This window comes from Aegilops tauschii, chromosome 1 (assembly GCF_002575655.3).
Source record: "Aegilops tauschii subsp. strangulata cultivar AL8/78 chromosome 1, Aet v6.0, whole genome shotgun sequence".
Classification (NCBI taxonomy): domain Eukaryota; kingdom Viridiplantae; phylum Streptophyta; class Magnoliopsida; order Poales; family Poaceae; genus Aegilops; species Aegilops tauschii.
The window spans coordinates 95,633,955-95,660,263 of NC_053035.3; positions in this window are offsets into that span (position 1 = coordinate 95,633,955).

A 26,309-nucleotide genomic window follows, 5' to 3' on the forward strand; every position below is an offset into this window, starting at 1 on the left:
CAGGAAAGACCATTCCAATATGGCTAGCATTCCCAGCTCCTCCTCCCGTTCCGACCCAGAGAAAGGCGAGTGGGAGAGGTGCTCTCTGTCCCACAGTCAATTGGTGAAGTTGCAAATGCAGGGATTTCTCCCCCATGCGGATCTGGTCCCTGTTCGAGCAGGGTTGGCTTCCTTCAACGGCAAAACCTCGGCGGAGGATTTCCCCAATCCATCTGCGGGGGAACGAGTGTGCTTCGTCCCCTATCTGCTAAGGGGCGTGGGATTTCCAATTCATCCATTCCTCTGAGGGCTTCTAGAGTATTATGGCCTCCAGCTGCACAATTTTACCCCATCCTCCATCCTGCACATTGCGGGTTATGTCGCTTTATGCGAACTATTCCTGGGTTGTGAGGCCCATTTTGATCTGTGGAGAAGGTTGTTTTGTCTTGTCCCGCGCAACCACGAGGGATCGATATTTGAAGTAGGCGGGGCCGAACTATGGCGCATTGCCGAGACCGGATACCTATCCGGCACACCGAAGAAAGCTTCCGAAGAGCGGACCTCTGAATGGTTTTACATTGAGGACGTCGTACTTCCAGATCCAGTCCGGAGGGGTCTCCCTGAGTTTACAAGTGTTCCTCTGAAGAAACGCCACAGCTGGTGCCCTTGGAGCCTCGAGGAGGAAGATAGTGCAGAAGTTCGCCAACTCCTGAGCAAGATCAGGATGCTTGCCCAGTCCTGATATACGATAGTCGAAGTGATGGCGACCTCCATAGTGCGGGGAGTCCAGCCACTACAATACAGAGGACTTCCCATGTGGAACTACAATGGGGAAGATGATGCCTCCCGCTGCGGCAGGAAAGGTCCAGACACCCCTGCAGCCCTAGCCAAAATATTGGCCGAACTGTTCAAGGGTGAGGAAGAGGAGTTCCTGCACATCACGCACAGAGAAGGATATTCCATGTACAGTCCTCCTAGCTAGGTAAGCCCCCAACTCTTCTGCTCTACTCATTCCACTCCCTAAGCTTCGTTCAATGAATATTAACTCGTCCATTTATAACAGGACCGGTGAAAGATTTCCGAGGGGCTTCACAGCCCCGCCCCGCAGCCCGAGGGCCACAATCGGGACCTTGACCCCGGATTCGAAGAGGATCCGGACATATTTGTGGTGCTTGAGAATGGGACGTTTTATCAAATGAGCTATGACGGCACAGAGGTGGCCATCATCGCCGACTATCCCGGTCTTCTCCCCGCTTCTCAGGTAAGTAATCAGGAGACACTTTGTCCGAGACGGTTTTTCTCATTCTTCCTCACCCACTGCACCATCCTGTGCTCAGAAGGGGAGGCGTTCGGCGCGTCGTGCTGCCCCAGGGGCATCTCCAAAGAGAGCGGCTCCCGCGCCGGGCAGGCCTTCAAAGAGGAAGGCAAATAGAGATAGGGTCGGGCCTTCCTTGAAGAGGTATGGGTTCGCAACTATACTCTTTTTAGCAGTCGCGTCCAACTGTGACTCATATGTTCATTTTGTATCAGGAAAAAGATTCGACGGACTATGTCCGGGGACCCGACCAGTCATACTCCTAATAACCAAGATTCGGTCCCAGCCGAAGAGACGGGGCCCGATATGGGAGTGGCGCTGGATTGTCCTTCTGCCGAGGGTTCGGAAAATATGTCCGTCACCAATTCGGAAGTGGAGCGCGCCATGAATCACCAGTGCCAGAGGGCCGTTTTACGAAATCCCCGCTTCTCAAAAGAGGCGTTCGGTGCCTTCAGCTCGGCTGATGCATACATCCAAGCTGCCCGAGATGGGCTTCACAGAGCCATCGAGCAGCATTTGAAAGATGTGCAGGTAAGTTTACCTTGTCCAAATTTGATAACCATGTGCCAGTAGCCCCCGAGACTTGAAGCAGTTGGGACAAATGTTTTAAGGATCGTTGTATAACCAGGTTCTTACGGAGAAGAACGACCTGCTAGCCCAAGAGCTAGAGCAGTGCCGGACACAGCTAACTTCTGCTACCACCGAACTGGAAAAGTTCAAGAAGACGTCCTCTGGTAATATTTTCCTCCATCGAGAAATGAAAAATGATACGCCAGCTGTGTTGAAACTGATGCTTGTCTCATAACAGGGTCATCGGACCACTGGAAGAGGAACTGAAGGCCGCTCAAACGAGCAAAAAAGAGGCGAAGAGACAACATGCCGCAGGCGAGCGCGTTCTGACCCGAGTCAGAGAGGAGAAACACAAACTCCAGGATTCAAACACCAAAACGGGCGAAGAACTGAAAGATGTGCGAGCCCAGCTAGCCGACTCTGTGAAGGAGCACAAAAAGCTGCGAGGCGGCATATTCAGTATGTGGCCGAATTTATCTTATAACAGTTTGGAGGTAAAATTAGCCGATATAGCTATGATTGCAGGTATGTTGATGGGCCGTCCTGAAGAGGAGGTGTCCGGATCATCAAGTATTCTTCCGCAAGGGCTGCCGCAGTTGCACGAGCAAGCTTGGCAGGCAATGCGGAGTGTAGCCAAGGCCTTATGGCCATCCGCCTCCCCTCCAGGGAGTATAGAGAAGCTTGTAGAGCTGTTCAAGGGAGCGCGGCGGCGTATCCGACTATGGAAGATATCGGCCTGCCGAGAGGGTGTGCGAGAGGCCTGGGCCATGGTAAAAACGCGGTATACCAAGCTGGATCCGAATCACATGGCCCGGGTCAGACTGCTAGGGTCAAATGGGGAAGAAATTCCCGTTAGTTTAGTATATGACCAAGTAGAGGTGGCCGCTAGATATTCCCAATAGGATTGTAAGTTAGACCGCCTGTTGGACAGTATAGAGGAGGAAGTTTTTAAGTCCCAAGTGACTATGTACTTTCCTTCTAGCTGGATTGTAAAACGATTGTCATGGCCGACCTTTTCGCTTTGACCTCTCGACCCGAAGGTGCGGAGTGTTTTCCGAATACCTGAGCAGCAAAATAAACCGGGGTATGCGTGAAAACCAGGCGTAGGGGTCATAGTTGCTTGAACAGACAAGTTGTATCCGGCTAGTTATGTTATATTACATTAAAATTGTAAGAAACATCTTCCAGAGAGAATAGTTCCATTAAGGGTTCCTTTCCCTGGGTGTGCATGCATCGATGTGCATGTCCAGACTATGATGAAGAAATCACAATGTATAGCTTCTGGGGGTTCACGATGGAACGAATTCGAAAACACCTTTAGTTCACCGACCGAATATTCCGTTAAGAACGCTAGCTTTCGGCTTCACCCAGTTTGAGGTACACATCCGGATGACCCGGCAGTAACAATCGCAGAGGTGCTTCCTTTATGCCCTAGCCTAACTAACGGGGACGTAGGGCATAAGCACAGGAGCCAGGCAACCCAGCTTGGCCAAAACTTAAGTCATATCGATGCATATAATGGCGAAGAAAAGGTACATATGGGAGAAAACGCATATGTGATGAGCTTGGTGCTCGGAAAATAATAATAGCAAGCTTCTGTCCAAGAAGCCCCCAGGTATAATAGATGTACATACTTGAAGATGTATGGGTCGGGGGTGTACGGTCAAACCGCACGAAAGCTTTTAAGGCTAAAGAGAAAAAACGAAAAGAGAGAAAAAATGATGGAAACAATAGGGGGGAGGAAACGAACAAAGGGTTCGGCGCTAGGCATAGAATCTTCGGAGTCTGGCCGCGTTCCAAGGGTTTGGCTCTAGTCGGTTGTCTGGCGCATCACGCAAACGGTACGCCCCTCCGATGAGAACTTAGTCGATGATGAAAGGACCCTCCCATTTGGGCTTGAGTTTGTCCTTTTTCTTCTCCGGCAGGCGTAGAACGAGTTCGCCGACGTTATAAGTTTTGGCCCGCACTTCTCTGCTTTCATACCTTCGAGCCTGCTGTTGATATAATGCGGAACGGGCTTTTGCGACGTCACGCTCCTCCTCCAGGGCATCTAGGATGTCCTGCCGATCGAGCTCGGCCTCTCTCTCTCTCTTCGTACATGCGCACTCGAGGTGAGTCATGAATAATGTCGCAGGGTAGCACTGCCTCTGCGTCATACACCATGAAGAAAGGTGTGTATCCGGTAGTTCAATTGGGCGTGGTCCGCAGCCCCCAGAGTAAGGAGTCGAGCTCCTCAACCCAGTGCTTGTCTGATTCTTTCAAAGACCGCACTAGTCTAGGCTTAATGCCACTCATAATAAGACCATTGGCTCTTTCGACTTGACCATTTGTCTGTGGATGATAGACAGAGGCGTAATCGAGCTTAATGCCCAGATTAGCACACCAGGTTTTCACTTCATCAGCTGTGAAGTTGGAGCCATTATCGGTGATGATACTGTGCGGAACACCATAACGGTGTACGACGCTGGATATGAATTCTATCATCGGCCCGGACTCGGCCGTTTTGACTGGTTTGGCTTCTATCCACTTGGTGAATTTATCCACCATGACCAGTAGATATTTTTTCTTATGGCTTCCTCCTTTAAGGGGTCCAACCATATCCAGTCCCCAGACCGCAAAGGGCCAAGTGATGGGGATTGTTTGGAGGGCAGTGGGGGCATGTGGCTTTGGTTGGCGAAGAGTTGGCATCCGACGCAACGTTGGACAAGGTCCTGTGCATCTACTCGGGCCCTCGGCCAATAGAATCATGTACGGATGGCCTTGCTAACAAGGGCCCGAGCTGTGGCGTGGTGCCCGCCGAGACCGGCATGAATCTCAGCCAGGAGCTGCCGCCCCTCCTCCTCGGAGATACACCTTTGAAGGACTCCGGTAGCGCTTTTCTTATAGAGCTCTCCGTAGTGAACCTTGTAGGCCTTCAAATGCCGGACAATGCGGCGGGCCTCATTCTGATCCTCGGGAAGTTCTTTCCTATTAAGGTAGGCCAGGAAAGGTTCGGTCCGTGGGGCAATGACTGCCATAATGAGATGGGCCGACGGTGTTATTTCGGTGGCTGAGCCGCCGATGATATCTCTGTGTTCGGCATCTGGGGTTGTGCTCGGATCCGGACTAGTGCTGCCGCTTTCCCCCTGCCACACCACGGATGGCTTAAAAAGCCTTTCCAGAAATATATTAGGTGGGACGGGGTCGCGCTTGGCGCCAATACGAGCGAGAACGTCCGCCGCTTGATTACTTTCATGGGCCACATGATGGAACTCGAGCCCCTCGAACCGAGCCGACATTTTCAGGACGGCATTACGATAAGCCGCCATCTTTGGGTCTTTGGCATCGAAATCTCCATTTATTTGAGATATTGCAAGGTTTGAGTCCCCGCGCACCTCTAGGCGCTGTATGCCCATGGAGACAGCCATCCGGAGACCATGCAACAAGGCCTCGTATTCGGCTGCGTTGTTGGAATCTGTGTATAGTATTTGGATTATGTACTGAATGACGTCTCCAGTAGGAGACGTTAACACGACGCCCGCTCCTAGTCCTGCCAGCATTTTGGAGCCATCGAAATACATAACCCAATTGGAGTATGTGCCGTACTCTTTAGGGAGTTCGGCCTCTGTCCATTCGGCGACGAAGTCAGCCAGTACTTGGGATTTAATAGCTCGACGTGGTTTGTATGTAATATCAAATGGAAGGAGCTCAATGGCCCATTTGGTGATCCGGCCCGTGGCATCGCGGTTGTTTATTATGTCGTTGAGTGGTCCTTCGGAAGCCACCGTGATCGTAGTGTCGTAGCCTTCGGGATGCCATGAAGACCGCGTACGCTATCTTTTGATAATGGGGGTACCGGGATTTGCATCGTGTAAGGACAGTGGATACGTAGTATACTGGCTTCTGACGCGGGAATTTGTGTCCGTCCTGTTCTCGTTCAACGACGAGCACGGCGCTCACCACCTGATGTGTTGCCGATATGTATAGTAACATGGGTTTGCCGACGTTTGCGCGGCCAGGATTGGGTTGCTCGCTAGAAGGGTTTTTATTTCTTCCAGTCCGGCTGTTGTCGCGTCCGTCCACTCGAAGTAATCGGTTCGCCGTAGAAGGCGATAGAGTGGCAGTGCCTTTTCTCCCAATCTGGAGATAAAGCGGCTTAGAGCTGCCACGCAACCCGCGAGCTTTTGGACTTGTTTAAGGTCTGTTGGCATAGCCAATTGTGACAGAGCTCGGATTTTGGCTGGATTTGCTTCAATTCCTCTATTGGAAACGATGAAGCCCAGCAGTTTTCCAGCGGGGATGCCGAAAACGCACTTTTCTGGATTGAGCTTAATGTCATACGTGCGGAGGTTGTCGAATGTGAGACGTAAATCGTCTATTAGTGTTTCGACGTGCCTAGTTTTGATGACGATGTCGTCCACATAAGCTTCAACTGTCTTGCCGATCTGTTTCTCCAGGCATGTTTGAATCATGCGTTGGTATGTGGCGCCGGTGTTCTTGAGCCCGAAGGGCATGGTGTTGAAGCAGAATGGCCCATATGGGGTAATGAATGTTGTTGCAGCTTGATCGGACTCCTTCATTTTGAGTTGATGGTATCCGAAATATGCATCAAGGAAACACAGTGAGTCGTGTCCTACGGTAGCATCAATGATTTGATCAATGCGGGGTAGGGGGAAGGGATCCTTAGGGAAAGCCTTATTGAGGTCTTTGAAATCGACGCACATGCGCCAGGATTTGTCCTTCTTTGGTACCATCACCAAGTTTGCCAGCCAGTCCGGAAGTTTTATTTCTCTAATGAATCCGGCCTCAATTAGCTTGGCTAACTCCTCTCCCATAGCTTGGTGTTTGGGTTCGGAAAAGCGCCGCAGTGCTTGTTTGACTGGTTTATATCCCTTTAATATATTGAGACTATGTTCGGCCAGCTTGCGTGGGATTCCAGGCATATCAGAAGGGTGCCAGGTGAATATATCCCAGTTTTCGCGAAGGAAATCCCCTAGTACGGCGTCGACCGTTGGTCTAGTTGTGCTCCAATAGATGCTGTCTTCTTGGGGTCCGTTGGGTGGACCTGGAATTTGACTTTTTCTTCTGCCGGTTTGAAGGAGGTGGATTTGGGTCATTTGTCTAAGATCACCTCGTCCCTATCCACCGTGGAGCGCAGTGCGGTTAATTCTTCGGCCGCGAGGGCTTCAGATAATTCCTCAAGGGCCAGGGATGCGGTTTTGTTTTCGGCGCGGAGTGCTATGTCCAGATCACTGACAAAAGTGATTATGCCGTTTGGCCCGGGCATTTTGAGCTTCATGTACCCGTTGTTGGAAATATGCCCTAGAGGCAATAATAAATGGTTATTATTATATTTCTTTGTTCATGGTAATTGTCTATTATTCATGCTATAATTGTATTGTCCGGAAATCGTGATACATGTGTGAATACATAGACCACAACCTGTCCCTAGTAAGCCTCTAGTTGACTAGCTTATTGATCAACAGATAGTCACGGTTTCCTGACTGTGGACATTGGATGTCATTGATAACGGGATCACATCATTAGGAGAATGATGTGATGGACAAGACCCAATCCTAAGCATAGCATAAAAGATCGTGTAGTTTCGTTTGCTAGAGCTTTTCCAATGTCAAGTATCTTTTCCTTAGACCATGAGATCGTGCAACTCCCGGATACCGTAGGAGTGCTTTGGGTGTGCCAAACGTCACAACGTAACTGGGTGACTATAAAGGTGCACTACGGGTATCTCCGAAAGTGTCTGTTGGGTTGGCACGGATCGAGACTGGGATTTGTCACTCCGTATGACGGAGAGGTATCTCTGGGCCCACTCGGTAATGCATCATCATAATGAGCTCAATGTGACTAAGGCGTTAGTCACGGGATCATGCATTGCGGTACGAGTAAAGAGACTTGCCGGTAACGAGATTGAACAAGGTATTGGGATACCGACGATCGAATCTCGGGCAAGTAACATACCGATTGACAAAGGGAATTGTATACGGGATTGATTGAATCCTCGACACCGTGGTTCATCCGATGAGATCATCGTGGAACATGTGGGAGCCAACATGGGTATCCAGATCCCGCTGTTGGTTATTGACCGGAGAGGCGTCTCGGTCATGTCTGCATGCCTCCCGAACCCGTAGGGTCTACACACTTAAGGTCCGGTGACGCTAGGGTTGTAGAGATATATGTATGCGGAAACCCGAAAGTTGTTTGGAGTCCCGGATGAGATCCCGGACGTCACGAGAGGTTCCGGAATGGTCCGGAGGTGAAGAATTATATATAGGAAGTCCAGTTTCGGCCATCGGGAAAGTTTCGGGGGTTATCGGTATTGTACCGGGACCACCGGAAGGGTCCCGGGGGTCCACCGGGTGGGTCCACCTGTCCCGGGGGGCCCCGTGGGCTGAAAGTGGAAGGGAACCAGCCCCTAGTGGGCTGGGGTGCCCCCCTTGGGCCTCCCCCCATGCGCCTAGGGTTGGGAACCCTAGGGGGGAGTTCCCCCTTGCCTTGGGGGGCAAGGCACCCCTTCCCCCCCACTTGGCCGCCGCCCCCCCCCCCCTTGGATCTGATCTCCAGGGCCGGCGCCCCCCCCAGGGGGCCTATATAAAGGGGGGGAGGGAGGGCAGCACATAACAGCCTTGGGCGCCTCCCTCCTCCCCTGCAACACCTCTCTCTCTCGTAGAAGCTCGGCGTAGCCCTGCGGAGACCCGCTACATCCACCACCACGCCGTCGTGCTGCTGGATCTCCATCAACCTCTCCTTCCCCCTTGCTGGATCAAGAAGGAGGAGACGTCGCTGCACCGTACGTGTGTTGAACACAGAGGTGCCGTCCGTTCGGCACTCGGTCATCGGTGATTTGGATCACGACGAGTACGACTCCGTCATCCACGTTCATTGGAACGCTTCCGCTCGCGATCTACAAGGGTATGTAGATGCACTCCTTTCCCCTCGTTGCTAGTAGACTCCATAGATGCATCTTGGTGAGCGTAGGAAAATTTTAAATTATGCTACGATTCCCAACAGTGGCATCATGAGCCAGGCCTATGCGTAGTTACTATGCACGAGTAGAACACAAAGCAGTTGTGGGCGTTGAGTTTGCCAATTCTTCTTGCCGCTACTAGTCGTTTCTTGTTTCGGCGGCATTGTAGGATGAAGCGGCCCGGACCGACCTTACACGTACGCTTACGTGAGACTGGTTCCACCGACTGACATGCACAAGTTGCATAAGGTGGCTAGCGGGTGTCTGTCTCTCCTACTTTAGTCGGAACGGATTCGATGAAAAGGGTCCTTATGAAGGGTAAATAGAAATTGGCAAATCACGTTGTGGTCATACGTAGGTAAGAAAACGTTCTTGCTAGAAACCTACAAACCACGTAAAAAAAACTTGCAACAACAATTAGAGGACGTCTAACTTGTTTTTGCAGCAAGTGCTATGTGATGTGATATGGCCAGAAGATGTGATGAATGATATATGTGATGTATGAGATTGATCATATTCTTGTAATAGGAATCACGACTTGCATGTCGATGAGTATGACAACCGGCAGGAGCCATAGGAGTTGTCTTTATTATTTTGTATGACCTGTGTGTCATTAAATAAACGCCATGTAAATTACTTTACTTTATTGCTAAAAGCGTTAGCCATAGAAGTAGAAGTAATCGTTGGCGTGACGACTTCATGAAGACACAATGATGGAGATCATGATGATGGAGATCATGGTGTCATGCCGGTGACAAAGATGATCATGGTGCCCCGAAGATGGAGATCAAAGGAGCATGATGATATTGGCCATATCATGTCACTATTTGATTGCATGTGATGTTTATCACGTTTTTGCATCTTATTTGCTTAGAACGACGGTAGCAAGTAGGATGATCCCTTATAATAATTTCAAGAAAGTGTTCACCCTAACTGTGCACCGTTGCGAAGGTTCGTTGTTTCGAAGCACCACGTGATGATCGGGTGTGATAGATTCTAACGTTCGAATACAACGGGTGTTGACGAGCCTAGCATGTACAGACATGGCCTCGGAACACGGAGGACCGAAAGGTCGAGCATGAGTCGTATAGAAGATACGATCAACATGGAGATGTTCACCGATCTTGACTAGTCCGTCTCACGTGATGATCGGACACGGCCTAGTCGAATTCGGATCATGTTTCACTTAGATGACTAGAGGGATGTCTATCTGAGTGGGAGTTCATTAAATAATTTGATTATATGAACTTAATTATCATGAACTTAGTCTAAATCTTTACACTATGTATTGTAGATCAAATGGCCCACGTTGTCCTCAATTTCAACGCGTTCCTAGAGAAAACCAAGCTGAAAGATGATGGCAGCAACTATACGGACTGGGTCCGGAACCTGAGGATCATCCTCATAGCAGCCAAGAAAGATTATGTCCTAGAAGCACCGCTAGGTGAAGCACCAATCCCTGAGAACCAAGACGTTATGAACGCTTGGCAGCAGCGTGCTGATGATTACTCCCTCGTTCAGTGCGGCATGCTTTACAGCTTAGAACCGGGTCTCCAAAAGCGTTTTGAGAAACATGGAGCATATGAGATGTTCGAGGAGCTGAAACTGGTTTTTCAAGCTCATGCCCGGGTCGAGAGATATGATGTCTCCGACAAGTTCTTCAGCTGTAAAATGGAGGAGAACAGTTCTGTTAGTGAGCACATACTCAGAATGTCTGGGTTGCACAACCGCTTGTCTCAGCTGGGAGTTAATCTCCCGGATGACGCGGTCATTGACAGAATCCTCCAGTCGCTTCCACCAAGCTACAAGAGCTTTGTGATGAACTACAATATGCAGGGGATGGAAAAGACCATTCCCGAGGTATATTCAATGCTGAAATCAGCTGAGGTAGAGATCAGAAAAGAACATCAAGTGTTGATGGTGAATAAAACCACTAAGTTCAAGAAGGGCAAGGGTAAGAAGAACTTCAAGAAGGACGGCAAGGGAGTTGCCGCACCCGGTAAACCAGTTACCGGGAAGAAGTCAAAGAATGGACCCAAGCCCGAGACTGAGTGCTTTTATTGCAAGGGAAGTGGTCACTGGAAGCGGAACTGCCCCAAATATTTAGCGGACAAGAAGAAGGCCGGCAACACCCAAGGTATCTGTGATATACAAGTAATTGATGTGTACCTTACCAGTACTCGTAGTAGCTCCTGGGTATTTGATACCGGTGCGGTTGCTCATATTTGTAACTCAAAGCAGGAACTACGGAATAAACGGAGACTGGCAAAGGACGAGGTGACGATGCGCGTCGGGAATGGTTCCAAGGTCGATGTGATCGCCGTTGGCACGCTACCTCTGCATCTACCCACGGGATTAGTTTTAAACCTCAATAATTGTTATTTAGTGCCAGCTTTGAGCATGAACATTGTATCTGGATCTCGTTTAATTCGAGATGGCTACTCATTTAAATCTGAGAATAATGGTTGTTCTATTTATATGAGAGATATGTTTTATGGTCATGCCCCGCTGGTTAATGGTTTATTCTTGATGAATCTCGAACGTGATGTTACACATATTCATAGTGTGAATACCAAAAGATGTAAAGTTGATAACGATAGTCCCACATACTTGTGGCACTGCCGCCTTGGTCACATTGGTGTCAAGCGCATGAAGAAGCTCCATGCATATGGACTTTTGGAGTCTCTTGATTACGAATCATTTGACACGTGCGAACCATGCCTCATGGGTAAGATGACCAAGACTCCGTTCTCCGGAACAATGGAGGGAGCAACCAACTTATTGGAAATCATACATACTGATGTGTGCGGTCCAATGAGTGTTGAGGCTCGCGGAGGATATCGTTATGTTCTCACTCTCACTGATGATTTAAGTAGATATGGGTATGTCTACCTAATGAAACACAAGTCTGAAACCTTTGAAAAGTTCAAGGAATTTCAGAGTGAGGTCGAGAATCAACGTGACAGAAAAATAAAATTCTTACGATCAGATCATGGTGGAGAATATTTAAGTCACGAATTTGGTACACACTTAAGGAAATGTGGAATAGTTTCACAACTCACGCCGCCTGGAACACCTCAGAGAAATGGTGTGTCCGAACGTCGTAATCGCACTCTATTGGATATGGTGCGATCTATGATGTCTCTTACCGATTTACCGCTCTCATTTTGGGGTTATGCTTTAGAGACTGCCGCATTCACTTTAAATAGGGCACCGTCTAAATCCGTTGAGACGACACCGTATGAATTATGGTTTGGGAAGAAACCTAAGCTGTCGTTTCTAAAAGTTTGGGGATGCGATGCTTATGTCAAGAAACTTCAACCTGAAAAGCTCGAACCCAAATCGGAAAAATGCGTCTTCATAGGATACCCTAAGGAAACTATTGGGTATACCTTCTACCTCAGATCCGAAGGCAAGATCTTCGTTGCCAAGAACGGGTCCTTTCTAGAGAAGGAGTTTCTCTCGAAAGAATTGAGTGGGAGGAAAGTGGAACTTGATGAGGTGATAGTCACCCCTTCCGAACCGGAAAGTAGCGCAGCGCGGGAAAATGTTCCTATGGTGCCTACACCGACTGGGGAGGAAGTTAATGATGATGATCATGAAGCTTCAGATCAAGTTGCTGAACTTCGTAGGTCCACAAGGACACGTTCCGCACCAGAGTGGTACGGCAACCCTGTCCTGGAAATCATGTTGTTAGACAACGGTGAACCTTCGAACTATGAAGAAGCGATGGCGGGCCCGGATTCCGACAAATGGCTAGAAGCCATGAAATCCGAGATAGAATCCATGTATGAAAACAAAGTATGGACTTTGACTGACTTGCCCGATGAGCGGCGAGCCATAGAAAACAAATGGATCTTTAAGAAGAAGACGGACGCAGATGGTAATGTGACCATCTACAAAGCTCGACTTGTCGCTAAGGGTTATCGACAAGTTCAAGGGGTTGACTACGATGAGACTTTCGCACCCGTAGCAAAGCTGAAGTCCGTCCGAATCATGTTAGCAATTGCCGCATACTATGATTATGAGATATGGCAGATGGACGTCAAAACGGCATTCCTTAACGGCTTCCTTAAGGAAGAGTTGTATATGATGCAGCCGGAAGGTTTTGTCGATCCTAAGAATGCTAACAAAGTATGCAAGCTCCAACGCTCAATCTATGGGCTGGTGCAAGCATCTCGGAGTTGGAACATTCGCTTTGATGAGATGATGAAAGCGTTTGGGTTTACACAGACTTATGGAGAAGCCTGTGTTTACAAGAAAGTGAGTGGGAGCTCTGTAGCATTTCTCATATTATATGTGGATGACATACTATTGATGGGAAATGATATAGAATTCTTGGAAAGTATAAAGGCCTATTTGAATAAGTGTTTTTCAATGAAGGACCTTGGAGAAGCTGCTTATATATTAGGCATCAAGATCTATAGAGATAGATCAAGATGCCTCATTGGTCTTTCACAGAGTACATACCTTGACAAGATATTGAAGAAGTTCAGTATGGATCAGTCCAAGAAGGGGTTCTTGCCTGTATTGCAAGGTGTGCAATTGAGCACGGCTCAATGCCCGACCACGGCAGAAGATATAGAACGGATGAGTGTCATCCCCTATGCCTCGGCCATAGGGTCTATTATGTATGCCATGCTGTATACCAGACCTGATATAAACCTTGCCGTAAGTTTGGTAGGAAGGTACCAAAGTAATCCCGGCAAGGAACACTGGACAGCGGTCAAGAATATCCTGAAGTACCTGAAGAGGACTAAGGATATGTTTCTCGTTTATGGAGGTGACGAAGAGCTCGTCGTAAAGGGTTACGTCGACGCTAGCTTCGACACAGATCTGGATGACTCGAAGTCACAGACCGGATACGTGTATATTTTGAATAGAGGAGCAGTAAGCTGGTGCAGTTGCAAGCAAAGCGTCGTGGCGGGCTCTACATGTGAAGCGGAGTACATGGCAGCCTCAGAGGCAGCACAGGAAGCAGTCTGGATGAAGGAGTTCATTACCGACCTAGGGGTGATTCCCAATGCGTCAGGCCCAATGACTCTCTTCTGTGACAACACTGGAGCTATTGCCCTTGCGAAGGAGCCCATGTTTCACAGGAAGACCAGGCATATCAAGCGTCGCTTCAACTCCATTCGTGAAAGTGTTCAAAATGGAGACATAGATATTTGTAAAGTTCACACGGACCTGAATGTAGCAGATCCGTTGACTAAACCTCTCCCTAGGGCAAAACATGATCAACACCAGGACGCAATGGGTGTTCGATTCATCACAATGTAACTAGATTATTGACTCTAGTGCACGTGGGAGACTGTTGGAAATATGCCCTAGAGGCAATAATAAATGGTTATTATTATATTTCTTTGTTCATGGTAATTGTCTATTATTCATGCTATAATTGTATTGTCCGGAAATCGTGATACATGTGTGAATACATAGACCACAACCTGTCCCTAGTAAGCCTCTAGTTGACTAGCTCGTTGATCAACAGATAGTCACGGTTTCCTGACTATGGACATTGGACGTCATTGATAACGGGATCACATCATTAGGAGAATGATGTGATGGACAAGACCCAATCCTAAGCATAGCATAAAAGATCGTGTAGTTTCGTTTGCTAGAGCTTTTCCAATGTCAAGTATCTTTTCCTTAGACCATGAGATCGTGCAACTCCCGGATACCGTAGGAGTGCTTTGGGTGTGCCAAACGTCACAACGTAACTGGGTGACTATAAAGGTGCACTACGGGTATCTCCGAAAGTGTCTGTTGGGTTGGCACGGATCGAGACTGGGATTTGTCACTCCGTATGACGGAGAGGTATCTCTGGGCCCACTCGGTAATGCATCATCATAATGAGTTCAATGTGACTAAGGCGTTAGTCACGGGATCATGCATTGCGGTACGAGTAAAGAGACTTGCCGGTAACGAGATTGAACAAGGTATTGGGATACCGACGATCGAATCTCGGGCAAGTAACATACCGATTGACAAAGGGAATTGTATACGGGATTGATTGAATCCTCGACACCGTGGTTCATCCGATGAGATCATCGTGGAACATGTGGGAGCCAACATGGGTATCCAGATCCCGCTGTTGGTTATTGACCGGAGAGGCGTCTCGGTCATGTCTGCATGCCTCCCGAACCCGTAGGGTCTACACACTTAAGGTCCGGTGACGCTAGGGTTGTAGAGATATATGTATGCGGAAACCCGAAAGTTGTTCGGAGTCCCGGATGAGATCCCTGACGTCACGAGAGGTTCCGGAATGGTCCGGAGGTGAAGAATTATATATAGGAAGTCCAGTTTCGGCCACCGGGAAAGTTTCGGGGGTTATCGGTATTGTACCGGGACCACCGGAAGGGTCCCGGGGGTCCACCGGGTGGGTCCACCTGTCCCGGGGGGCCCCGTGGGCTGAAAGTGGAAGGGAACCATCCCCTAGTGGGCTGGGGCGCCCCCCTTGGGCCTCCCCCCATGCGCCTAGGGTTGGGAACCCTAGGGGGGAGTTCCCCCTTGCCTTGGGGGGCAAGGCACCCCTTCCCCCCCACTTGGCCGCCGCCCCCCCCCCCCCCCTTGGATCTGATCTCCAGGGCCGGCGCCCCCCCCCCAGGGGGCCTATATAAAGGGGGGAGGGAGGGCAGCACATAACAGCCTTGGGCGCCTCCCTCCTCCCCTGCAACATCTCTCTCTCTCTCTCGTAGAAGCTCGGCGTAGCCCTGTGGAGACCCGCTACATCCACCACCACGCCGTCGTGCTGCTGGATCTCCATCAACCTCTCCTTCCCCCTTGCTGGATCAAGAAGGAGGAGACATCGCTGCACCATACGTGTGTTGAACACGGAGGTGCCGTCCGTTCGGCACTCGGTCATCGGTGATTTGGATCACGGCGAGTACGACTCCGTCATCCACGTTCATTGGAACGCTTCCGCTCGCGATCTACAAGGGTATGTAGATGCACTCCTTTCCCCTCGTTGCTAGTAGACTCCATAGATGCATCTTGGTGAGCGTAGGAAAATTTTAAATTATGCTACGATTCCCAACACCCGTAATGAGGTATAGCTTGGAAGCGTGTAAAAGCATCTCGCCCCAACAGGGCGTGGTATCCGCTGCTGAAAGGAGCCACTTGGAAGGTTATTTCTTCGGACCAATAATTCTCCGGCGTGCCGAGTACCACGTCAAGTGTGATTTTTCCCGCACACCGCGCCTCCCGACTGGGAATGATTCCTCGGAAGGTCGTGCTGCTTCGCTCGATGCGGATTCTGTCTATTTCCATCTTGTGGAGTGTATCCTCATAGATGAGGTTTAGTCTGCTGCCGCCGTCCATGAGGACCTTGGTGAGTCGAAAGCCGTCCACGATGGGACTGAGGACTAATGCGGCTGGTGCTCGGACTATCCTGTATTTTGGTTCGTCACCGGCATTAAAGGTTATAGCCGTGTCGTTCCAAGGGTTTATCACGGCGATTTGATAGACTTCGGCGAGGTCGCGGAGTGCCCTTTTGTGCTTATTGTTTGAAGCGAATGTCTCGAATACCATCAATACTCTGGGGTCATCGTCTTCTGGAGGGTGTTGCTCTGGGGTGTTTTTGGTAAGGATGTCCTCGCTGCTCTTGGCTACCTGCCGGAGTATCCAACATGCTATAAGGTTGTGGGTTGTTATGGTGTCGGTGTTGTGTGTATTTTGCATGGGCCATCAAGCCATCCCTCCAGAATGGTTCCGTGCCACGTAATGGGTTTATATTTCTTGGCTATTGGACTGGGCGTGTCACGGGGATGCGCACTTTTCACCTGGACCAGCGGTTGAGTTGGGACCAATGGCTCCCAACAAGCTGCCTAATCTTTCCAGGCGCTTTCCATTGCGCTGTACTTCTGTACGATAGTTGTCAAGTCAGCGAAGTGTAGTATGCGGTGGCGATTAATGGCGTTGAGGATTCCTTCGTTCGTGCAATTGTTGCAGAACGCTGATATCGCGTCCTCGTCGCGACAATCTTTAACCTTGTCCTTGACAAGGAGGAATCTGGCCCAGAAGTGGTGGACCATTTCCTGATACTGCTGTTGTATGCTCATGAGAGCGCTTATGTCTGGGTGGGTGGGTGGAATTGGATCCGGACCCTGACCCGATCGATGATCCGGAGTCTGAAGGTTTTCCAGACTTAACAGTCCGGGCTCCGGAGTATCTTCTGGTTGCTTATGCCCGCCGTCCGATTCAATGTTCGGAAGGTCGGTCACCTCCTTTTGCTGGTGGGTATCCGGCTCTGCAGGGTCGGTGATCCGGACATAGTCCGTCTTCAGTATAGGGGAAGAGACGCCATCTTGCTCCTCGACTACCGCTATCTGGTGGGTGACCGGTGGAGATTTGATTTCTCTTTGGTCGGGTTTAAGCCCGATCTGATCGTAATCTGTGGCGATTCCCAGGGCGGCGATGCGATCAAGGATCTTGTTTAAAGACGAAAACTCCGCCGGATCCATCTGCTTGGAGTGTTTGGAGTCGATACGAAGGGGATTTTCGATGGCCTGAGAGGTCATCGCCGGCTTAACGGTCGAACGGGCGGTCATGGTAAAGCCGCCCAGCCGGAGGGTTTGGCATGGGGCCAGTTCTCCTCCTGTGGTGATATTGTCTTTAAGGATGAGGCGAGTCATCGATCCTGTCGTCGACGGCACAGAGGAATTCTCAATGAAAGCACCAATGTCGGTGTCAAAACCGGTGGATCTCGGGTAGGGGGTCCCGAACTGTGCGTCTAAGGTCGATGGTAACAGGAGACAGGGGACATGATGTTTACCCAGGTTCGGGCCCTCTCTATGGAGGTAATACCCTACTTCCTGCTTGATTGATCTTGATGAATATGAGTATTACAAGAGTTGATCTACCACGAGATCGAGATGGCTAAACCCTAAAAGCCTAGCCTGTATGACTATGGTAATGAGTATATCTCCCTCCGGACTAAGTCCTCCGGTTTATATAGACATCGGAGGATCCAGGGTTACACCAGGTCGGTTAAAAAGAAGGGAATCTACATATTTTGTCGCCAAGCTTGCCTTCCACGCCAAGGAGAATCCCATCCGGACACGGGTGCAGCCTTCGGTCTTCGTATCTTCACAGCCCATCTGTCCGGCCCATGGCTAACAGGTCGGACGCCCGAGGACCCCTTAGTCCAGGACTCCCTCAGGTACCAAAGTAATCCAGGGGTGGATCACTGGACAGCGGTCAAGAACATCCTGAAATACCTGAAAAGGACTAAGGATATGTTTCTCATTTATGGAGGTGACAAAGAGCTCGTCGTAAATGGTTACGTCGATGCAAGCTTTGACACTGATCCGGATGACTCTAAGTCACAAACCGGACACGTATTTATATTGAATGGTGGAGCTGTCAGTTGGTGCAGTTCCAAGCAAAGCGTCGTGGCGGGATCTACGTGTGAAGCGGAGTACATAGCTGCTTCGGAAGCAACAAATGAAGGAGTCTGGATGAAGGAGTTCATATCCGATCTAGGTGTAATACCTAGTGCATCGGGTCCAATGAAAATCTTTTGTGACAATACTGGAGCAATTGCCTTGGCGAAGGAATCCAGATTTCACAAGAGAACCAAACACATCAAGAGACGCTTCAATTCCATCCACGATCAAGTCAAGGAGGGAGACATAGAGATTTGCAAAATACATACGGATCTAAATGTTGCAGACCCGTTGACTAAGCCTCTCTCACGAGCAAAACATGATCAACACCAAGACTCCATGGGTGTTAGAATCATTACTATATAATCTAGATTATTGACTCTAGTGCAAGTGGGAGACTGAAGGAAATATGCCGTCGAGGCAATAATAAAGTTGTTATTTATATTTCCTTATATCATGATAAATGATTATTATTCATGCTAGAATTGTATTAACGAGAAACTTAGTACATGTGTGAATACATAGACAAACAGAGTGTCCCTAGTATGCCTCTACTTGACTAGCTCGTTAATAAAAGATGGTTAATTTTCCTAGCCATAGACATGTGTTGTCATTTGATGAACGGGACCACATCATTAGACAATGATGTGATGGACAAGACCCATCCGTTAGCTTAGCATTAATGATCATTTAGTTTTATTGTTATTGCTTTCTTCATGACTTATACATGTTCCTCTCAATATGAGATTATGAAACTCCCGAATACCAGAGGAACACCTTGTGTGCTATCAAACGTCACAACGTAACTGGGTGATTATAAAGATGCTCTACAGGTGTCTCTGATGGTGTTTGTTGAGTTGGCATAGATCAAGATTAAGATTTTTCACTCCGAGTATCGGAGAGGTATCTCTGGGCCCTCTCGTTAACGCACATCACTATAAGCCTTGCAAGCAATGTGACTAATGTGTTAGTTACGGGATGATGCATTATGGAACAAGTAAAGGGACTTGCCGTTAATGAGATTGAACTAGGTATAAGGATACAGACGATCGAATCTCGGGCAAGTAACATACCGATGACAAAGGGAACAACGTATGTTGTAATGCGGTTTGACCGATAAAGATCTTGTAGAATATGTAGGAGCCAAAATGAGCATCCAGGTTCCGCTTGTCTCGGTCATGTCTACATAGTTCTTGAACCCGTGGGGTCCGCATGCTTAATGTTCGATGATGATTTGTATTATGAGTTATGTGATTTGATGACCGAAGTTTTCTCGGAGTCCCGGATGAGATCATGGACATGACGAGGAGTCTCGAAATGGTCGAGAGGTAAAGATTCATATATTGGAAGGTTACATTTGGACACCGGAATGGTTTCGGGAAGTATCAGATAAGTTTCGGAGTACCGGGAGGTTACCGGAACCCCCCCCCCCCCCAAGGAAGTATTGGGCCTTAATGGGCTTTAGTGGAAAGGAGAGAAGGGCCACAAGGGGAGGCAGCGCCCCCCCATGGCTGGTCCGAATTGGCTTAGGAGGGGGCAGCTCCCCCCTCTTTCCTTCTCCCCTCTTCCTCCTTCCCTCTCTCCCCCTTGTTGGAATAGGAAGGGGGCAAATCCTACTTGGACCGGGAGTCCAAGTAGGACTCCCCCCTTGGCGCGCCCCCTCTAGGGCGGGCCTCCTCCTCCCCCTTCCTTTATATACGTCGGAGGGGCCACCCCAAAGGCACACAAAGTCTTCTCTTAGCCGTGTGCGGTGCCCCCCTGCATAGTTACACACCTCGGTCATATCGTCGTAGTGCTTAGGCGAAGCCCTGCACCGGTAACATCATCATCACCGTCGCCACGGCGTCATGCTGACGGAACTCTCCCTCGTCCTCAACTGGATCAAGAGCTCGAGGGACGTCATCATGCTGAAAGTGTGCTGAACACGAAGGCGCCGTACGTTCGGTACTTGGATCGGTTGGATTGTGAAGACGTTCAACTACATCAACCGCGTTACTAAACGCTTCCGCTTTCGGTCTACGAGGGTACGTGGACACACTCTCCCCGCTCGTTGCTATGCTTCTCCGAGATAGATCTTGTGTGATCGTAGGAAATTTTTTGAATACTACATTCGCCAACATGATGCATATCGTATAATTGACCCACTGATACTTGTGGTGACATTGGAGTATCTAGGTGACATTAGGGTTGATTGATGTGTATCATATGGTGTTATTTTACTATGAACTCTAGGGTTGTTTGTGACACTTATAGGAATAGCTCAATGGATTGATCAGAAAGAATAACTTTGAGGTGGTTTCGTACCCTACAAGCAATTTCATCTTATGTTCTCCGTGATAGGAACTTTGGAGTGACTTTTGTCGCACGTTGAGGGATTGCCATATGATCTAATTATGTTATCATTGTTGAGAGAACTTGCACTAGTGAAAGTATGAAGCCTAGGCCTTGTATCCAAGCATTGGAATACCATTTTCGCTCCCTTTTGTTACTTGCTACCTTGCTGTTTTTCTATTTTCAGATTACAAAAACCTATACCTACCATCCATATTACGCTTGTATCACCATCTCTTCGCCGAACTAGTGCACCTATACAATTTACCATTGTATTGGGTGTGTTGGGGACACAAGAGCCTCTTGGTATTTGGTTGCAGGGTTGTTTGAGAGAGACCATCTTCATCCTACGCGTCCCACTGATTGATAAACCTTAGGTCATCCACTTCAGGGGAATTTGCTACTATCCTACAAAACTCTGCACTTGGAGGCCCAACAACGTCTACAAGGATAAAGTTGTGTAGTGGACATCACTGTGTACCAGACCTGATTTGTGCCTTGCCATAAGTTTGGCAGGGAGATACCAAAGTAATCCAGGAGTGGATCACTCGACAGCGGTCAAGAACATCCTGAAGTACCTGAAAACAACAAAGGATATGTTTCTCGTTTATGGAGGTGACGAAGAGCTCGTTGTAAATGGTTACATTGATGCTAGCTTCGACACTGATCCGGATGACTCTAAGTCACAAACCGGATATGTTTTTATATTGAATGGTGGAGCTGTCAGTTGGTGCAGTTCCAAGCAGAGCATCGTGGCGGGATCTATGTGTGAAGCGGAGCACATAGCTGCTTCAGAAGCAGCGCATGAAGGAGTCTGGATGAAGGAGTTCATATCCGATCTAGGTGTAATACCTAGTGCATCGGGTCCAATGAAAATCTTTCGTGACAACACTGGAGCAATTGCCTTGGCGAAGGAATCCAGGTTTTACAAGAGAACCAAACACGTCAAGAGACGCTTCAACTCCATCCGTGACAAGGTCAAGGATGGAGACATAGAAATTTGCAAAGTACATACGGATCAGAATGTGGCAGACCCGTTGACTAAGCCTCTTCTGCGAGCAAAACAAGATCAACACCAAGACTCCATGGGTGTTAGATTAATTACAATGTAATCTAGATTATTGACTCTAGTGCAAGTGGGAGACTGAAGGAAATATGCCCTAGAGGCAATAATAAAGTTGTTATTTTATATTTCCTTATTCATGATAAAGGTTTATTATTCATGCAGAATTGTATTGACCACAAACTTAAATACATGTGTGAATACATAAACAAATAATGTGTCCCTAGTAAGCCTCTACTAGACTAGCTCTTTGATCAAAGATGGTTATAGTTTCCTAACCATAGACATGTGTTGTCATTTGATAACGGGATCACATAATTAGGAGAATGATGTGACATATTGATCGTTCAGTTTTATTGCTATAGCTTTCTTCATGTCAAATACAGATTCCTTCGACTATGAGATTATGCTCCTCCTGAATACCGGAGGAATACCTTGTGTGCTATCAAACGTCACAACATAACTACGTGATCATAAAGATGCTCTACAGGTATCTCCGAAGGTGTTTGCTGAGTTGGCATAGATCGAGATTAGGATTTGTCACCCGAGTATCGGAGAGGTATCTCTGGGACCTCTCGGTAATACACATCATAAGCTTGCAAGCAAACGACTAAGGAGTTAGTCACGAGGTGATGTATTACGGAACGAGTAAAGATACTTGCCGATAACGAGATTGAAATAGGTATGAAGATACCGACGATCGAATCTGGGGCAAGTAACATACCGATGGACAAAGGGAATTACGTATGTTGTCATAACAGTTCGACCGATAAAGATCTTCGTAGAATATTTAGGAGCCAATATGGGCATCCAGGTTCCGCTATTGGTTATTGACCGGAGCAGTGTCTCGGTCATGTCTACATAGTTATCGAACTCGTAGGGTCCGCACGCTTAACGTTTGTTGATGATATAGAGTTATGTGATTTGGTGACTGAATGGTGTTCGGAGTCCCAGATGAGATCACAGACATGACGAGGAGTCTCTAAATGGTCAAGAGGTAAAGATTGATATATAGGACGATAGTATTTGGACACCGTAAGTGTTTCGGGGGGTACCAGGTACTTATCGGGTCACCAGAAGGGGTTCCGGGCACCCCCGACAAAAGATATGGGCCTGATGGGCCAAGAGAGGAAACGCACCAGCCATGGGGCTGGTGTGCCCCCATAGTAGGCCGGCCTAAGGAGGAGAAGGAAAGGGGGGAGGCAAAGGAAAGTGTGGATTAGGATTCCTACTTCCTTCCCTCTCCCCCTCGTTCCTCCCCCTAGGGCCGGCCGACCACCTATGTGGTACGCCAGGTTGCCTCCCCTGCCTCTCCCACTATATGTATGTGGGAGGGGGCGCCTAGCACACACCAGATCAATTTTTAGCCATGTGCGGCGCCCCCCTCCACCGTTTACACCCCCGGTCATATTTTCGTAGTGCTTAGGTGAAGCCCTATGGAGATCACTTCACCATCACCCCTATGGAGATCACTTCACCATCACCGTCACCATGCCATCGTGCTGACGGAACTCATCTACTACCTTGCCGTCTTGCTAGATCAAGAAGGCAGAGGACGTCATCGAGCTGAACGTGTGCTAAACGCGGAGGTGCCGTACGTTCGGTACTAGATCGATTGGATCGCGAAGAAAGTTCGACTACATCAACCGCGTTGTGAAACGCTTCTGCCTACGGTCTAAGAGGGTATGTAGATACACTCTCCCCTCTCGTTGCTATGCATCTCCTAGATATTTTTTTTGTTTTCCATGCAACATTTCCCAACAATAACATGGATTCATAGCTTTGAATAGCATTTGTATAGTAAAATGGGACAAGACTCTCTCTTTATGTGGTGCGAATATTTTTATTTTTTTCGTTTTTTCATTGGGGGAAGTGCTAATTGATTTGGTACATACATTATTACACGTTAGGCTTGTCCCTAAAATTCAATCCGCGCCTTGTTATCCCGAAAATTCAGATATCGTGCTCCCAAAACTCGCGCCTTGCTATCCCGATATTACAACGCGCGTGAAAACTCCCTCCAGCTGCCAAATCCCGACACGTGAAATCCCCCTTCTAACTTTGAGCCGATAGGGCCGCTAGATCAAATCGGTGGGGGTACTTTTGTAACACACCCTACATTTTGGACAAGCGCGTCCCTAAGTCATCGTCCCACCCTACCATCACCTCCTTTTTGCCATTCGAAATCCCAGGCCGCCATAACCTCTCTGCTCCAGCCACAAAACCCCACCCTCATCCGTCCGCCACACCACCGCTGCCCAGTCGGAGCCTTTTCCTCGATGACGTCGTCCACCGCAACAGCTCGACATCCCTCAGCCACCACCCCGGATGAGGATCCATCACCGATCTCGTCGTCCCGCCGGTTCAGCCGCCCGTCCTCCACCTCCAAGGAGCTGCGCCGACGACTGCCTCATCTATTGCGGCTGCTGCATCCCCACAGCGCCGCCTTAACCCGCTCCACCGGAACCGCAACATCCTCACCGACTCCTCGGACAAAGATGAGGCCTACTTGGCGCCACCAAAGAGGTTGTACACTCATTGCATCACACCTTCTCCTTAACGTGACCTCTCGGCGCCGCCGGTGCTTGATATCACTCCCCCATGGCGCGGCTACCTCGTAGTTGGTGTCACCGGCGACATCTCCACGACAGCTCTCCCCTAGTGCGAGGATCACTCGGCGGCGGCGGCCATACCAGCCGGAGCTGCTGCCGCTCCGGCTCTCGCTCGCTCGCGCTGCTGCTCTGCTGGTGCTGCTCTGGCTCTCGCTCGGTCGCACCGCTGCTCTGCTCTCCCCCTCGCTCATGCTGCTGCTCTGTTCTTGCTCTCGCTCGCACTGGTGATGCTGGTACACAGGCTGCTGCAGCTACACGAGTTGCTGCTCTGGCTCTAGTTCGCACTGCTCCTCCAGGTGCTGCTGCTCTCTGCTACTGTGTTCCCCGTCGATCGCTTGCTGATTTAGATCACTGTTTCTCTACTAATAGTGCTCGAGCCGCCTAAACTACATGTGAAGTGCCTCTCTGTTACCAGTGCGTTCAGTTTCGACAGTAACATTCAGAATCCACAGTAAATTTCAGTTTCGATAGTTAAGTTCAGAGTCAACAGTTTTTACCTCATCTGTTGTAGTCAGGTTTTTTTTGTGATGTAAATTTTACATCTATCACTTTTTGGTAATGTATTTTACATCATATATTGGAGATGCTATTAGAATCCCACTTGAGATTAACGATGTCTATCTTGTACTACATCAACCTCGACGTCTTACAGCTCGTCGGAGCTGCTCCAACGACGGAACCATCCATCACAATAGAGTAGTGCCGTGGACGCCGTCTACAGACGCCTCAGATCTTCCTCCACACCTCTGACAGCCACCTCAGCGCAACTTCTTCAGCGACCAACCCAATGATGTTGAGGTCGACACAGCTACGCCAAAGAGGTTGTACACTTGTCGCATCACTTATTACTCTACATTCATGCCGATCCATTAGGGCTATTTTGGTTCAAAGAAAAAAGTGAAGGAAAAACATAGCAATAGGAAATTTTCCTATGGCACTCGACTATTCAATTATTCATGCATTTCGTTGAAAGGAATGGAGAAAAACATCCACTTGGACCTACTTTTCAAAATCCTATGCATGAAAACAAGACTAAGTGCATTAGTGGCAGAATAACATTCTAACTATACACACTTTCATATGGTTTCACTTTAATTTGGCCATGTTTCTTTGCATTCCTCTGCTCTTCCAATTCCTGTGAACCAAACACCCAAGTTGACAGAAATCCTATGTTTACAAATGCTATGTTTCCCACGTCCATTCCTATCGTATTCCGGTGTTTTTCCTATCCCTGCGTTTTTAGAATCCTGCAAGCCAAAGGAGCCCTTACAGGATTACTTCAGTTACAGATAGGTGTCGAAGAAAAGTTTCTGTGGTTTGTCCTGCTCCTGCCGCGATGTCACCCACCTCACCTGAGCAGCTCCATCGACAGAAGCATCCACCAAACCAGACATCACGACTCCTGACCGTCTTTCACCGCCTCATATCTCCTTCCCTGCCGTCGGCACCCACCACAACTGCATCACCATCGACTCGGCAGATGAACCTAAGGAGTACAAGGTCCATAAGAGAGGTCGCACTCTTTTGTTTCTGCTTATGTTATGCATTGCTTAATATTAGCTGCTACTTTATCGTCCTATTCACCTCTTAAACTCCAAGTCAGGTCCAAATTAATGTTCAAACTTGAGTTCTAAAATTACTTGTGAGGCACATATCGAGACAGCAATGAATAGTATCTTTGTCTATTGTCTGGTTCACCTAGGGTATGCATATGTTGTTCATCTTGGGTGGGAAACAAATAGTAAAGCAATCATCATCCGTCTTTTTTTAAATTAAAGCTATCATCAGCCTGTTATCATTATTCTTGGATCCATGCACTGGTTGTTACCATCATTCTAGATTTCTGCATGCTCTCCTTACATAATCTCACTATATTTTTTCATATGCATGTCAGATATTGTACACAGTCATGTTGAACATGTAGAGAAAGGAGAAGAGTTTTGCGTGGCAATAGAATGTCATGCAGACATCGCTCCATGGTGGGTTCAATGGCAAACCCTCCCCCTCTCCAGATTGTAATCCAGAGGAAGATATCTGTTCTAAGGCGGATTCGGACGCAGCTGGCCACTCCTATTTACCCCCCAAGGTGTTT